Source organism: Microcebus murinus, chromosome 1 (genome assembly GCF_040939455.1).
Source record: "Microcebus murinus isolate Inina chromosome 1, M.murinus_Inina_mat1.0, whole genome shotgun sequence".
Classification (NCBI taxonomy): domain Eukaryota; kingdom Metazoa; phylum Chordata; class Mammalia; order Primates; family Cheirogaleidae; genus Microcebus; species Microcebus murinus.
Window position 1 is genome coordinate 165009292 of NC_134104.1, and position 14493 is coordinate 165023784.

Consider the following 14493-nt stretch of genomic DNA (forward strand, 5'->3'; position numbering starts at 1 on the left):
GTCCCAAAGGAGCCTTCTGGGGGACCGGTGCTGAGAGAGGTTGTGGGCATGGCCCGCTGGGGCTCTGCCCGACCCAGGGCTGAGAGATGCCACCTCCCAGCTCTGGGTCCCTGCAGGAAGTGTTGGCAAGCACAGGGCCAGTCCCCCAAAGGCCCAGGTGCAGGGAGCCCAGGCCAAGCAGCCTGTGGAAGAAGCCACTTGCCGTGCCACCCCGGGAACAGGACTGCAGGCCCCGGCCCTTCCCACCTCCTCCTCCTCCTCCTCCTCCCCCCCGCACCCCCCCCCCCGGACATGGCACAGGGCTCAGAGACACCTCAGACTCTTGCTACCCAAGGTGCAAAGGGCATCAGTTGCTCCTCCAACCCCCCCGCCCAGCAGACCACGTTGTCCAGCCAGCCCCCGGGCCTCCCTGGGGTGCCCAGCACAAAAGTGCAGACACCCACCGGACCCTCAGTCTCAGCTTTCGGATGTTTTTGCCACTCTAAGGACCCGCAGGCCCGCTGGGCCTTCGGGCAGGACAGAGAGCCCCGGGATCCGACGTGGAGAGCTGCGTGTACGTACGTCCCCATCAGGAGGCGGTCCCCACCTCCGCGGCTCTCCCCTTGCGGGGAGCGGCAGCCCAGCCGGCAGGCAGCCGCAGGGCCTCAGGGAAGACACCAGGCTGGGCCCCCGCGGCACAGCGGGGGCACGTCCCCCGCACTCACGGGACTTAGGGACGGCTGCTGGAGACTGCTGCGGCCACCCTGCTGCCGGGTTTCTGGAGGGCTTCCTGGAAGCAGCGTCCACACCAAGCCCTTGGAAGGCCCAGGCGACGGAGGAGCCGGTCAGGCAGGGGCCGAGGACGGTGAGAGGCCGGGCGGGAAGGAGCATGTCAGGCAGGGGCAGAGGACGGTGACAGGCCGGGCGGGGAGGAGCCGGTCAGGCCGGGGGCCCAGGACAGTGACGGGCCTGGCCGGGGAGGAGTGCGTCAGGCAGGGGCAGAGGAGACGGGCTGGGTAAGGGTTAGGGTGACAGTTAGGGCACAATTCACAATCGCAAAGACGTGGAAGCGACCCGAGTGCCCATCCATCCAGGAGTGCATTAATAAAATGTGGCGCGTGGACACCACGGAGTGCCATTTGGCTGTGAGGAGCAGCGGTGAGAGGGCACCTCTCGTGTTCTCCTGGCCAGAGCTGGAGCCCGTTCCAGTAAGCCAAGTATCCCAAGAATGGACACACGAGCACCACGTGAGCGCGCTCACCAGCAAATTGGTACGAACGGATGGACACCTAAGTGGACGGAGAGGAATCACCTTCATCGGGTGGGTGTCGGGCGGGTGGGGGGAGGGGATGGGCATCCACATCCATTAGGAATGGGGTGGGTGCGCACCGACTGGGGGATGGGCGCACTTGAAGCTCTGACCCCAGGGGGGGAGGCTTGGAGAGGGCAACTGTACCCGACCTTAACACTGGTACCCCCACAATACGCTGGAACCACATGAGAGGTATATGAATGAGAACACAGGGGGGAGGGGGGCACGGGCAACACATGTCACCTGAATACTTGTACTCCCATCATCTGCTTGAAAAGAGAGAGAAAAGAAAATGCAATAATAGAGGTAAGAGACACTTTTTAAAAATAATGAATCCGAAGAGAAAAGTAAAAGGAGGCCTGTGGAGCAGGTCTGGGTGTGACTCCGGATCCCCCAACATCAGGTGCCACCACCAAAGATTCCTGCGTGGAGCCCATAGAACCCCCAAAAGCAACGGGACGAGTTCTGGTCACATACTCCCTCAAAATGACATCCTGGCCTTCTTCTGGAACTCCCTCCCCTCTCAGACTCTCAAGGTTTCCTCCAGCGTGTCGGTTCCCACAGAGCAGACCTTTGGTCTGAGACCTGACAGTCCAGATGCCACGCATGCTGCCGCGTGGCGGCGGTGTCGCGGCTTGGGACAAGAGGAGGCCCCACGGTGCGGGCTGGGGCGCCAGGCACCGCGGCGGGCGCTGAGGGTTGGGGTCACCCCCACCCCGGGCCGCCGCCGCGCTCCCAGAAAGGGGACAGAACAAGAGGCAAAAAAAAAAAAAAAAGAAGCAGCCTGTGGCACCCGGTATTCCCAGGCGGTCTCCCATCCAAGTACTAACCGGGCCCGACCCTGCTTAGCTTCCGAGACCAGAGGAGATCGGGGGCGTTCAGGGTGGTGTGGCCCTAGACGGCGGCGGAGGGCGCCCCTGCCCCGCTCAAGAAGCCAAGCCTCTCTGCGCTTTTCCCCCGCCGCCGCCGCCGCCGCCGCCGCCGCCGCCGCCGCCGCCACCGCCGCCGCCGCCTCCCGCCCCAGGCCCCGCGCCGGGCCGGGCCTGTTGAGTTCGCCGGCCGGGTCCCGCGGGCTCCCAGGGACGGGGGTGATGGGCGGGGCGGGGCGGGGGGCTGTCTCTCTATACACACACACACACACTCACACTCACTCACACTCACACAAGATGCGCCTCCACGGCTAGACTCGCCAAGGTGGAGCCCTCCCAGCCCCCCTCGTCTCCTCGCCCGGCCTCCTTCACCTACCCGCTGCCCACCCCCGGCGCGTCGCCGCCGCTGACGCTGACTGCGCACGCACGCGCGCGGCGCTCGCCCTTTGACCCCAGCCAGGGGCCGCCCTCCCCCACAACCCCTTTCAGCTGCGCCCCCCCTCGCCCTGTGGGTGGGCTGCCGCCTATTCCCCCGGGCCAGGGCTGGGGCACAGCGCAAGGGGGAGGGGAGCCAGTGTATGGGGCGTCTCTCTCTGGGGATGTGTCCCATGGGTGGGGTGGGGTGGCGTGGTCTGTGGGGCGCTGAAGAAATCAGTCCCCTCCATCTCCTACCTCTGGAAAACGCCCCAGCCCGTGGAGAACCGCCGGCACCGCTTCGTGGGGGCCGGGACCCTCCTCTGTGTCCTCCTGTGGCCCAGTCCAAGGGGCCTGGGCCTGGCCGGGGCTGCATTGGACCCCAACCACCCTGGCGTGTGGACTCGCTAAAAATCGGCCATTAGATATTGGATTCCAGCTTCATTGAGGTCATTTCACTAATGAGTGCACCGGAAAGAGTTTCCTAATCCATCTGTGAGGGTGGCAACTGAAAGAGAATTTGAAAGCTGACAGAATAGGCGAGGGAAGGCATAGGAGATTTCCACACCCAGCAAGGAAGCCTTTCCCGAAATGGAAGAAAGAAACGAGCAAACAGAGACACCGGTAGCCCGCCCGGAAAAGAGTCTGCCCCCGAGAGAAAGCACCCTGACCAGGTTCACCCGTGGGTGGGTGGCGAGCTAGCGGCGTTCAGAAGAGCGAGGCCCGCAGTCTGTGCGGAAGACACCTGCACTCGGGTGTGTGTGGCGGCCCGATTCACAAGCAGCTCTAGATGTTAAACCAAGGAGAAGCCAGGGAGTTCCCAACGCCCCAGGTGTCCTCAGCCCACGACTGGCTGCTGTGGGAATGCGAAGCCCGGCTCCTTGTCTCAGAGCGGGGTTCCCAGGAGGATCAGGCTGAAGCTGGGACTTGGCCTCAAAGTGTCCCCTCGCATGGCCACCCCCTTCCCCTTCCTGCTCCTCTACTCCTGGTGCCCCTCCATCCAGGGGCCAGACCTTAAAGAGTCACCGCAAGAGAATCCTGGTCCCAAAGGAGCCTTCTGGGGGACCGGTGCTGAGAGAGGTTGTGGGCATGGCCCGCTGGGGCTCTGCCCGACCCAGGGCTGAGAGATGCCACCTCCCAGCTCTGGGTCCCTGCAGGAAGTGTTGGCAAGCACAGGGCCAGTCCCCCAAAGGCCCAGGTGCAGGGAGCCCAGGCCAAGCAGCCTGTGGAAGAAGCCACTTGCCGTGCCACCCCGGGAACAGGACTGCAGGCCCCGGCCCTTCCCACCTCCTCCTCCTCCTCCTCCTCCCCCCCGCACTCCCCCCCCCCCCCGGACATGGCACAGGGCTCAGAGACACCTCAGACTCTTGCTACCCAAGGTGCAAAGGGCATCAGTTGCTCCTCCAACCCCCCCGCCCAGCAGACCACGTTGTCCAGCCAGCCCCCGGGCCTCCCTGGGGTGCCCAGCACAAAAGTGCAGACACCCACCGGACCCTCAGTCTCAGCTTTCGGATGTTTTTGCCACTCTAAGGACCCGCAGGCCCGCTGGGCCTTCGGGCAGGACAGAGAGCCCCGGGATCCGACGTGGAGAGCTGCGTGTACGTACGTCCCCATCAGGAGGCGGTCCCCACCTCCGCGGCTCTCCCCTTGCGGGGAGCGGCAGCCCAGCCGGCAGCCGCAGGGCCTCAGGGAAGACACCAGGCTGGGCCCCCGCGGCACAGCGGGGGCACGTCCCCCGCACTCACGGGACTTAGGGACGGCTGCTGGAGACTGCTGCGGCCACCCTGCTGCCGGGTTTCTGGAGGGCTTCCTGGAAGCAGCGTCCACACCAAGCCCTTGGAAGGCCCAGGCGACGGAGGAGCCGGTCAGGCAGGGGCCGAGGACGGTGAGAGGCCGGGCGGGAAGGAGCATGTCAGGCAGGGGCAGAGGACGGTGACAGGCCGGGCGGGGAGGAGCCGGTCAGGCCGGGGGCCCAGGACAGTGACGGGCCTGGCCGGGGAGGAGTGCGTCAGGCAGGGGCAGAGGAGACGGGCTGGGTAAGGGTTAGGGTGACAGTTAGGGCACAATTCACAATCGCAAAGACGTGGAAGCGACCCGAGTGCCCATCCATCCAGGAGTGCATTAATAAAATGTGGCGCGTGGACACCACGGAGTGCCATTCGGCTGTGAGGAGCAGCGGTGAGAGGGCACCTCTCGTGTTCTCCTGGCCAGAGCTGGAGCCCGTTCCAGTAAGCCAAGTATCCCAAGAATGGACACACGAGCACCACGTGAGCGCGCTCACCAGCAAATTGGTACGAACGGATGGACACCTAAGTGGACGGAGAGGAATCACCTTCATCGGGTGGGTGTCGGGCGGGTGGGGGGAGGGGATGGGCATCCACATCCATTAGGAATGGGGTGGGTGCGCACCGACTGGGGGATGGGCGCACTTGAAGCTCTGACCCCAGGGGGGGAGGCTTGGAGAGGGCAACTGTACCCGACCTTAACACTGGTACCCCCACAATACGCTGGAACCACATGAGAGGTATATGAATGAGAACACAGGGGGGAGGGGGGCACGGGCAACACATGTCACCTGAATACTTGTACTCCCATCATCTGCTTGAAAAGAGAGAGAAAAGAAAATGCAATAATAGAGGTAAGAGACACTTTTTAAAAATAATGAATCCGAAGAGAAAAGTAAAAGGAGGCCTGTGGAGCAGGTCTGGGTGTGACTCCGGATCCCCCAACATCAGGTGCCACCACCAAAGATTCCTGCGTGGAGCCCATAGAACCCCCAAAAGCAACGGGACGAGTTCTGGTCACATACTCCCTCAAAATGACATCCTGGCCTTCTTCTGGAACTCCCTCCCCTCTCAGACTCTCAAGGTTTCCTCCAGCGTGTCGGTTCCCACAGAGCAGACCTTTGGTCTGAGACCTGACAGTCCAGATGCCACGCATGCTGCCGCGTGGCGGCGGTGTCGCGGCTTGGGACAAGAGGAGGCCCCACGGTGCGGGCTGGGGCGCCAGGCACCGCGGCGGGCGCTGAGGGTTGGGGTCACCCCCACCCCGGGCCGCCGCCGCGCTCCCAGAAAGGGGACAGAACAAGAGGCAAAAAAAAAAAAAAAAAAAAAAAAGAAGCAGCCTGTGGCACCCGGTATTCCCAGGCGGTCTCCCATCCAAGTACTAACCGGGCCCGACCCTGCTTAGCTTCCGAGACCAGAGGAGATCGGGGGCGTTCAGGGTGGTGTGGCCCTAGACGGCGGCGGAGGGCGCCCCTGCCCCGCTCAAGAAGCCAAGCCTCTCTGCGCTTTTCCCCCGCCGCCGCCGCCGCCGCCGCCGCCGCCGCCGCCGCCGCCGCCGCCGCCGCCGCCTCCCGCCCCAGGCCCCGCGCCGGGCCGGGCCTGTTGAGTTCGCCGGCCGGGTCCCGCGGGCTCCCAGGGACGGGGGTGATGGGCGGGGCGGGGCGGGGGGCTGTCTCTCTATACACACACACACACACTCACACTCACTCACACTCACACAAGATGCGCCTCCACGGCTAGACTCGCCAAGGTGGAGCCCTCCCAGCCCCCCTCGTCTCCTCGCCCGGCCTCCTTCACCTACCCGCTGCCCACCCCCGGCGCGTCGCCGCCGCTGACGCTGACTGCGCACGCACGCGCGCGGCGCTCGCCCTTTGACCCCAGCCAGGGGCCGCCCTCCCCCACAACCCCTTTCAGCTGCGCCCCCCCTCGCCCTGTGGGTGGGCTGCCGCCTATTCCCCCGGGCCAGGGCTGGGGCACAGCGCAAGGGGGAGGGGAGCCAGTGTATGGGGCGTCTCTCTCTGGGGATGTGTCCCATGGGTGGGGTGGGGTGGCGTGGTCTGTGGGGCGCTGAAGAAATCAGTCCCCTCCATCTCCTACCTCTGGAAAACGCCCCAGCCCGTGGAGAACCGCCGGCACCGCTTCGTGGGGGCCGGGACCCTCCTCTGTGTCCTCCTGTGGCCCAGTCCAAGGGGCCTGGGCCTGGCCGGGGCTGCATTGGACCCCAACCACCCTGGCGTGTGGACTCGCTAAAAATCGGCCATTAGATATTGGATTCCAGCTTCATTGAGGTCATTTCACTAATGAGTGCACCGGAAAGAGTTTCCTAATCCATCTGTGAGGGTGGCAACTGAAAGAGAATTTGAAAGCTGACAGAATAGGCGAGGGAAGGCATAGGAGATTTCCACACCCAGCAAGGAAGCCTTTCCCGAAATGGAAGAAAGAAACGAGCAAACAGAGACACCGGTAGCCCGCCCGGAAAAGAGTCTGCCCCCGAGAGAAAGCACCCTGACCAGGTTCACCCGTGGGTGGGTGGCGAGCTAGCGGCGTTCAGAAGAGCGAGGCCCGCAGTCTGTGCGGAAGACACCTGCACTCGGGTGTGTGTGGCGGCCCGATTCACAAGCAGCTCTAGATGTTAAACCAAGGAGAAGCCAGGGAGTTCCCAACGCCCCAGGTGTCCTCAGCCCACGACTGGCTGCTGTGGGAATGCGAAGCCCGGCTCCTTGTCTCAGAGCGGGGTTCCCAGGAGGATCAGGCTGAAGCTGGGACTTGGCCTCAAAGTGTCCCCTCGCATGGCCACCCCCTTCCCCTTCCTGCTCCTCTACTCCTGGTGCCCCTCCATCCAGGGGCCAGACCTTAAAGAGTCACCGCAAGAGAATCCTGGTCCCAAAGGAGCCTTCTGGGGGACCGGTGCTGAGAGAGGTTGTGGGCATGGCCCGCTGGGGCTCTGCCCGACCCAGGGCTGAGAGATGCCACCTCCCAGCTCTGGGTCCCTGCAGGAAGTGTTGGCAAGCACAGGGCCAGTCCCCCAAAGGCCCAGGTGCAGGGAGCCCAGGCCAAGCAGCCTGTGGAAGAAGCCACTTGCCGTGCCACCCCGGGAACAGGACTGCAGGCCCCGGCCCTTCCCACCTCCTCCTCCTCCTCCTCCTCCCCCCCGCACTCCCCCCCCCCCCGGACATGGCACAGGGCTCAGAGACACCTCAGACTCTTGCTACCCAAGGTGCAAAGGGCATCAGTTGCTCCTCCAACCCCCCCGCCCAGCAGACCACGTTGTCCAGCCAGCCCCCGGGCCTCCCTGGGGTGCCCAGCACAAAAGTGCAGACACCCACCGGACCCTCAGTCTCAGCTTTCGGATGTTTTTGCCACTCTAAGGACCCGCAGGCCCGCTGGGCCTTCGGGCAGGACAGAGAGCCCCGGGATCCGACGTGGAGAGCTGCGTGTACGTACGTCCCCATCAGGAGGCGGTCCCCACCTCCGCGGCTCTCCCCTTGCGGGGAGCGGCAGCCCAGCCGGCAGCCGCAGGGCCTCAGGGAAGACACCAGGCTGGGCCCCCGCGGCACAGCGGGGGCACGTCCCCCGCACTCACGGGACTTAGGGACGGCTGCTGGAGACTGCTGCGGCCACCCTGCTGCCGGGTTTCTGGAGGGCTTCCTGGAAGCAGCGTCCACACCAAGCCCTTGGAAGGCCCAGGCGACGGAGGAGCCGGTCAGGCAGGGGCCGAGGACGGTGAGAGGCCGGGCGGGAAGGAGCATGTCAGGCAGGGGCAGAGGACGGTGACAGGCCGGGCGGGGAGGAGCCGGTCAGGCCGGGGGCCCAGGACAGTGACGGGCCTGGCCGGGGAGGAGTGCGTCAGGCAGGGGCAGAGGAGACGGGCTGGGTAAGGGTTAGGGTGACAGTTAGGGCACAATTCACAATCGCAAAGACGTGGAAGCGACCCGAGTGCCCATCCATCCAGGAGTGCATTAATAAAATGTGGCGCGTGGACACCACGGAGTGCCATTCGGCTGTGAGGAGCAGCGGTGAGAGGGCACCTCTCGTGTTCTCCTGGCCAGAGCTGGAGCCCGTTCCAGTAAGCCAAGTATCCCAAGAATGGACACACGAGCACCACGTGAGCGCGCTCACCAGCAAATTGGTACGAACGGATGGACACCTAAGTGGACGGAGAGGAATCACCTTCATCGGGTGGGTGTCGGGCGGGTGGGGGGAGGGGATGGGCATCCACATCCATTAGGAATGGGGTGGGTGCGCACCGACTGGGGGATGGGCGCACTTGAAGCTCTGACCCCAGGGGGGGAGGCTTGGAGAGGGCAACTGTACCCGACCTTAACACTGGTACCCCCACAATACGCTGGAACCACATGAGAGGTATATGAATGAGAACACAGGGGGGAGGGGGGCACGGGCAACACATGTCACCTGAATACTTGTACTCCCATCATCTGCTTGAAAAGAGAGAGAAAAGAAAATGCAATAATAGAGGTAAGAGACACTTTTTAAAAATAATGAATCCGAAGAGAAAAGTAAAAGGAGGCCTGTGGAGCAGGTCTGGGTGTGACTCCGGATCCCCCAACATCAGGTGCCACCACCAAAGATTCCTGCGTGGAGCCCATAGAACCCCCAAAAGCAACGGGACGAGTTCTGGTCACATACTCCCTCAAAATGACATCCTGGCCTTCTTCTGGAACTCCCTCCCCTCTCAGACTCTCAAGGTTTCCTCCAGCGTGTCGGTTCCCACAGAGCAGACCTTTGGTCTGAGACCTGACAGTCCAGATGCCACGCATGCTGCCGCGTGGCGGCGGTGTCGCGGCTTGGGACAAGAGGAGGCCCCACGGTGCGGGCTGGGGCGCCAGGCACCGCGGCGGGCGCTGAGGGTTGGGGTCACCCCCACCCCGGGCCGCCGCCGCGCTCCCAGAAAGGGGACAGAACAAGAGGCAAAAAAAAAAAAAAAAAAAAAAAAGAAGCAGCCTGTGGCACCCGGTATTCCCAGGCGGTCTCCCATCCAAGTACTAACCGGGCCCGACCCTGCTTAGCTTCCGAGACCAGAGGAGATCGGGGGCGTTCAGGGTGGTGTGGCCCTAGACGGCGGCGGAGGGCGCCCCTGCCCCGCTCAAGAAGCCAAGCCTCTCTGCGCTTTTCCCCCGCCGCCGCCGCCGCCGCCGCCGCCGCCGCCGCCGCCGCCGCCGCCGCCGCCTCCCGCCCCAGGCCCCGCGCCGGGCCGGGCCTGTTGAGTTCGCCGGCCGGGTCCCGCGGGCTCCCAGGGACGGGGGTGATGGGCGGGGCGGGGCGGGGGGCTGTCTCTCTATACACACACACACACACTCACACTCACTCACACTCACACAAGATGCGCCTCCACGGCTAGACTCGCCAAGGTGGAGCCCTCCCAGCCCCCCTCGTCTCCTCGCCCGGCCTCCTTCACCTACCCGCTGCCCACCCCCGGCGCGTCGCCGCCGCTGACGCTGACTGCGCACGCACGCGCGCGGCGCTCGCCCTTTGACCCCAGCCAGGGGCCGCCCTCCCCCACAACCCCTTTCAGCTGCGCCCCCCCTCGCCCTGTGGGTGGGCTGCCGCCTATTCCCCCGGGCCAGGGCTGGGGCACAGCGCAAGGGGGAGGGGAGCCAGTGTATGGGGCGTCTCTCTCTGGGGATGTGTCCCATGGGTGGGGTGGGGTGGCGTGGTCTGTGGGGCGCTGAAGAAATCAGTCCCCTCCATCTCCTACCTCTGGAAAACGCCCCAGCCCGTGGAGAACCGCCGGCACCGCTTCGTGGGGGCCGGGACCCTCCTCTGTGTCCTCCTGTGGCCCAGTCCAAGGGGCCTGGGCCTGGCCGGGGCTGCATTGGACCCCAACCACCCTGGCGTGTGGACTCGCTAAAAATCGGCCATTAGATATTGGATTCCAGCTTCATTGAGGTCATTTCACTAATGAGTGCACCGGAAAGAGTTTCCTAATCCATCTGTGAGGGTGGCAACTGAAAGAGAATTTGAAAGCTGACAGAATAGGCGAGGGAAGGCATAGGAGATTTCCACACCCAGCAAGGAAGCCTTTCCCGAAATGGAAGAAAGAAACGAGCAAACAGAGACACCGGTAGCCCGCCCGGAAAAGAGTCTGCCCCCGAGAGAAAGCACCCTGACCAGGTTCACCCGTGGGTGGGTGGCGAGCTAGCGGCGTTCAGAAGAGCGAGGCCCGCAGTCTGTGCGGAAGACACCTGCACTCGGGTGTGTGTGGCGGCCCGATTCACAAGCAGCTCTAGATGTTAAACCAAGGAGAAGCCAGGGAGTTCCCAACGCCCCAGGTGTCCTCAGCCCACGACTGGCTGCTGTGGGAATGCGAAGCCCGGCTCCTTGTCTCAGAGCGGGGTTCCCAGGAGGATCAGGCTGAAGCTGGGACTTGGCCTCAAAGTGTCCCCTCGCATGGCCACCCCCTTCCCCTTCCTGCTCCTCTACTCCTGGTGCCCCTCCATCCAGGGGCCAGACCTTAAAGAGTCACCGCAAGAGAATCCTGGTCCCAAAGGAGCCTTCTGGGGGACCGGTGCTGAGAGAGGTTGTGGGCATGGCCCGCTGGGGCTCTGCCCGACCCAGGGCTGAGAGATGCCACCTCCCAGCTCTGGGTCCCTGCAGGAAGTGTTGGCAAGCACAGGGCCAGTCCCCCAAAGGCCCAGGTGCAGGGAGCCCAGGCCAAGCAGCCTGTGGAAGAAGCCACTTGCCGTGCCACCCCGGGAACAGGACTGCAGGCCCCGGCCCTTCCCACCTCCTCCTCCTCCTCCTCCTCCCCCCCGCACTCCCCCCTCCCCGGACATGGCACAGGGCTCAGAGACACCTCAGACTCTTGCTACCCAAGGTGCAAAGGGCATCAGTTGCTCCTCCAACCCCCCCGCCCAGCAGACCACGTTGTCCAGCCAGCCCCCGGGCCTCCCTGGGGTGCCCAGCACAAAAGTGCAGACACCCACCGGACCCTCAGTCTCAGCTTTCGGATGTTTTTGCCACTCTAAGGACCCGCAGGCCCGCTGGGCCTTCGGGCAGGACAGAGAGCCCCGGGATCCGACGTGGAGAGCTGCGTGTACGTACGTCCCCATCAGGAGGCGGTCCCCACCTCCGCGGCTCTCCCCTTGCGGGGAGCGGCAGCCCAGCCGGCAGCCGCAGGGCCTCAGGGAAGACACCAGGCTGGGCCCCCGCGGCACAGCGGGGGCACGTCCCCCGCACTCACGGGACTTAGGGACGGCTGCTGGAGACTGCTGCGGCCACCCTGCTGCCGGGTTTCTGGAGGGCTTCCTGGAAGCAGCGTCCACACCAAGCCCTTGGAAGGCCCAGGCGACGGAGGAGCCGGTCAGGCAGGGGCCGAGGACGGTGAGAGGCCGGGCGGGAAGGAGCATGTCAGGCAGGGGCAGAGGACGGTGACAGGCCGGGCGGGGAGGAGCCGGTCAGGCCGGGGGCCCAGGACAGTGACGGGCCTGGCCGGGGAGGAGTGCGTCAGGCAGGGGCAGAGGAGACGGGCTGGGTAAGGGTTAGGGTGACAGTTAGGGCACAATTCACAATCGCAAAGACGTGGAAGCGACCCGAGTGCCCATCCATCCAGGAGTGCATTAATAAAATGTGGCGCGTGGACACCACGGAGTGCCATTCGGCTGTGAGGAGCAGCGGTGAGAGGGCACCTCTCGTGTTCTCCTGGCCAGAGCTGGAGCCCGTTCCAGTAAGCCAAGTATCCCAAGAATGGACACACGAGCACCACGTGAGCGCGCTCACCAGCAAATTGGTACGAACGGATGGACACCTAAGTGGACGGAGAGGAATCACCTTCATCGGGTGGGTGTCGGGCGGGTGGGGGGAGGGGATGGGCATCCACATCCATTAGGAATGGGGTGGGTGCGCACCGACTGGGGGATGGGCGCACTTGAAGCTCTGACCCCAGGGGGGGAGGCTTGGAGAGGGCAACTGTACCCGACCTTAACACTGGTACCCCCACAATACGCTGGAACCACATGAGAGGTATATGAATGAGAACACAGGGGGGAGGGGGGCACGGGCAACACATGTCACCTGAATACTTGTACTCCCATCATCTGCTTGAAAAGAGAGAGAAAAGAAAATGCAATAATAGAGGTAAGAGACACTTTTTAAAAATAATGAATCCGAAGAGAAAAGTAAAAGGAGGCCTGTGGAGCAGGTCTGGGTGTGACTCCGGATCCCCCAACATCAGGTGCCACCACCAAAGATTCCTGCGTGGAGCCCATAGAACCCCCAAAAGCAACGGGACGAGTTCTGGTCACATACTCCCTCAAAATGACATCCTGGCCTTCTTCTGGAACTCCCTCCCCTCTCAGACTCTCAAGGTTTCCTCCAGCGTGTCGGTTCCCACAGAGCAGACCTTTGGTCTGAGACCTGACAGTCCAGATGCCACGCATGCTGCCGCGTGGCGGCGGTGTCGCGGCTTGGGACAAGAGGAGGCCCCACGGTGCGGGCTGGGGCGCCAGGCACCGCGGCGGGCGCTGAGGGTTGGGGTCACCCCCACCCCGGGCCGCCGCCGCGCTCCCAGAAAGGGGACAGAACAAGAGGCAAAAAAAAAAAAAAAAAAAAAAAAGAAGCAGCCTGTGGCACCCGGTATTCCCAGGCGGTCTCCCATCCAAGTACTAACCGGGCCCGACCCTGCTTAGCTTCCGAGACCAGAGGAGATCGGGGGCGTTCAGGGTGGTGTGGCCCTAGACGGCGGCGGAGGGCGCCCCTGCCCCGCTCAAGAAGCCAAGCCTCTCTGCGCTTTTCCCCCGCCGCCGCCGCCGCCGCCGCCGCCGCCGCCGCCTCCCGCCCCAGGCCCCGCGCCGGGCCGGGCCTGTTGAGTTCGCCGGCCGGGTCCCGCGGGCTCCCAGGGACGGGGGTGATGGGCGGGGCGGGGCGGGGGGCTGTCTCTCTATACACACACACACACACTCACACTCACTCACACTCACACAAGATGCGCCTCCACGGCTAGACTCGCCAAGGTGGAGCCCTCCCAGCCCCCCTCATCTCCTCGCCCGGCCTCCTTCACCTACCCGCTGCCCACCCCCGGCGCGTCGCCGCCGCTGACGCTGACTGCGCACGCACGCGCGCGGCGCTCGCCCTTTGACCCCAGCCAGGGGCCGCCCTCCCCCACAACCCCTTTCAGCTGCGCCCCCCCTCGCCCTGTGGGTGGGCTGCCGCCTATTCCCCCGGGCCAGGGCTGGGGCACAGCGCAAGGGGGAGGGGAGCCAGTGTATGGGGCGTCTCTCTCTGGGGATGTGTCCCATGGGTGGGGTGGGGTGGCGTGGTCTGTGGGGCGCTGAAGAAATCAGTCCCCTCCATCTCCTACCTCTGGAAAACGCCCCAGCCCGTGGAGAACCGCCGGCACCGCTTCGTGGGGGCCGGGACCCTCCTCTGTGTCCTCCTGTGGCCCAGTCCAAGGGGCCTGGGCCTGGCCGGGGCTGCATTGGACCCCAACCACCCTGGCGTGTGGACTCGCTAAAAATCGGCCATTAGATATTGGATTCCAGCTTCATTGAGGTCATTTCACTAATGAGTGCACCGGAAAGAGTTTCCTAATCCATCTGTGAGGGTGGCAACTGAAAGAGAATTTGAAAGCTGACAGAATAGGCGAGGGAAGGCATAGGAGATTTCCACACCCAGCAAGGAAGCCTTTCCCGAAATGGAAGAAAGAAACGAGCAAACAGAGACACCGGTAGCCCGCCCGGAAAAGAGTCTGCCCCCGAGAGAAAGCACCCTGACCAGGTTCACCCGTGGGTGGGTGGCGAGCTAGCGGCGTTCAGAAGAGCGAGGCCCGCAGTCTGTGCGGAAGACACCTGCACTCGGGTGTGTGTGGCGGCCCGATTCACAAGCAGCTCTAGATGTTAAACCAAGGAGAAGCCAGGGAGTTCCCAACGCCCCAGGTGTCCTCAGCCCACGACTGGCTGCTGTGGGAATGCGAAGCCCGGCTCCTTGTCTCAGAGCGGGGTTCCCAGGAGGATCAGGCTGAAGCTGGGACTTGGCCTCAAAGTGTCCCCTCGCATGGCCACCCCCTTCCCCTTCCTGCTCCTCTACTCCTGGTGCCCCTCCATCCAGGGGCCAGACCTTAAAGAGTCACCGCAAGAGAATCCTGGTCCCAAAGGAGCCTTCTGGGGGACCGGTGCTGAGA

General features: G+C 64.2%; 4 pseudogenes; all 4 read right to left on the minus strand.

Moving 5' to 3' along the window:
* Positions 1-2072: 2072 nt before the first annotated feature.
* LOC142875538 (uncharacterized) lies at positions 2073-2191 on the minus strand (annotated as a pseudogene).
* Positions 2192-5695: 3504 nt separating this feature from the next.
* LOC142875539 (uncharacterized) lies at positions 5696-5814 on the minus strand (annotated as a pseudogene).
* A 3503-nt stretch (positions 5815-9317) lies between these two features.
* Positions 9318-9436, minus strand: LOC142875541 (uncharacterized; annotated as a pseudogene).
* A 3499-nt stretch (positions 9437-12935) lies between these two features.
* On the minus strand, positions 12936-13054 carry LOC142874500 (uncharacterized; annotated as a pseudogene).
* Positions 13055-14493: the final 1439 nt, after the last annotated feature.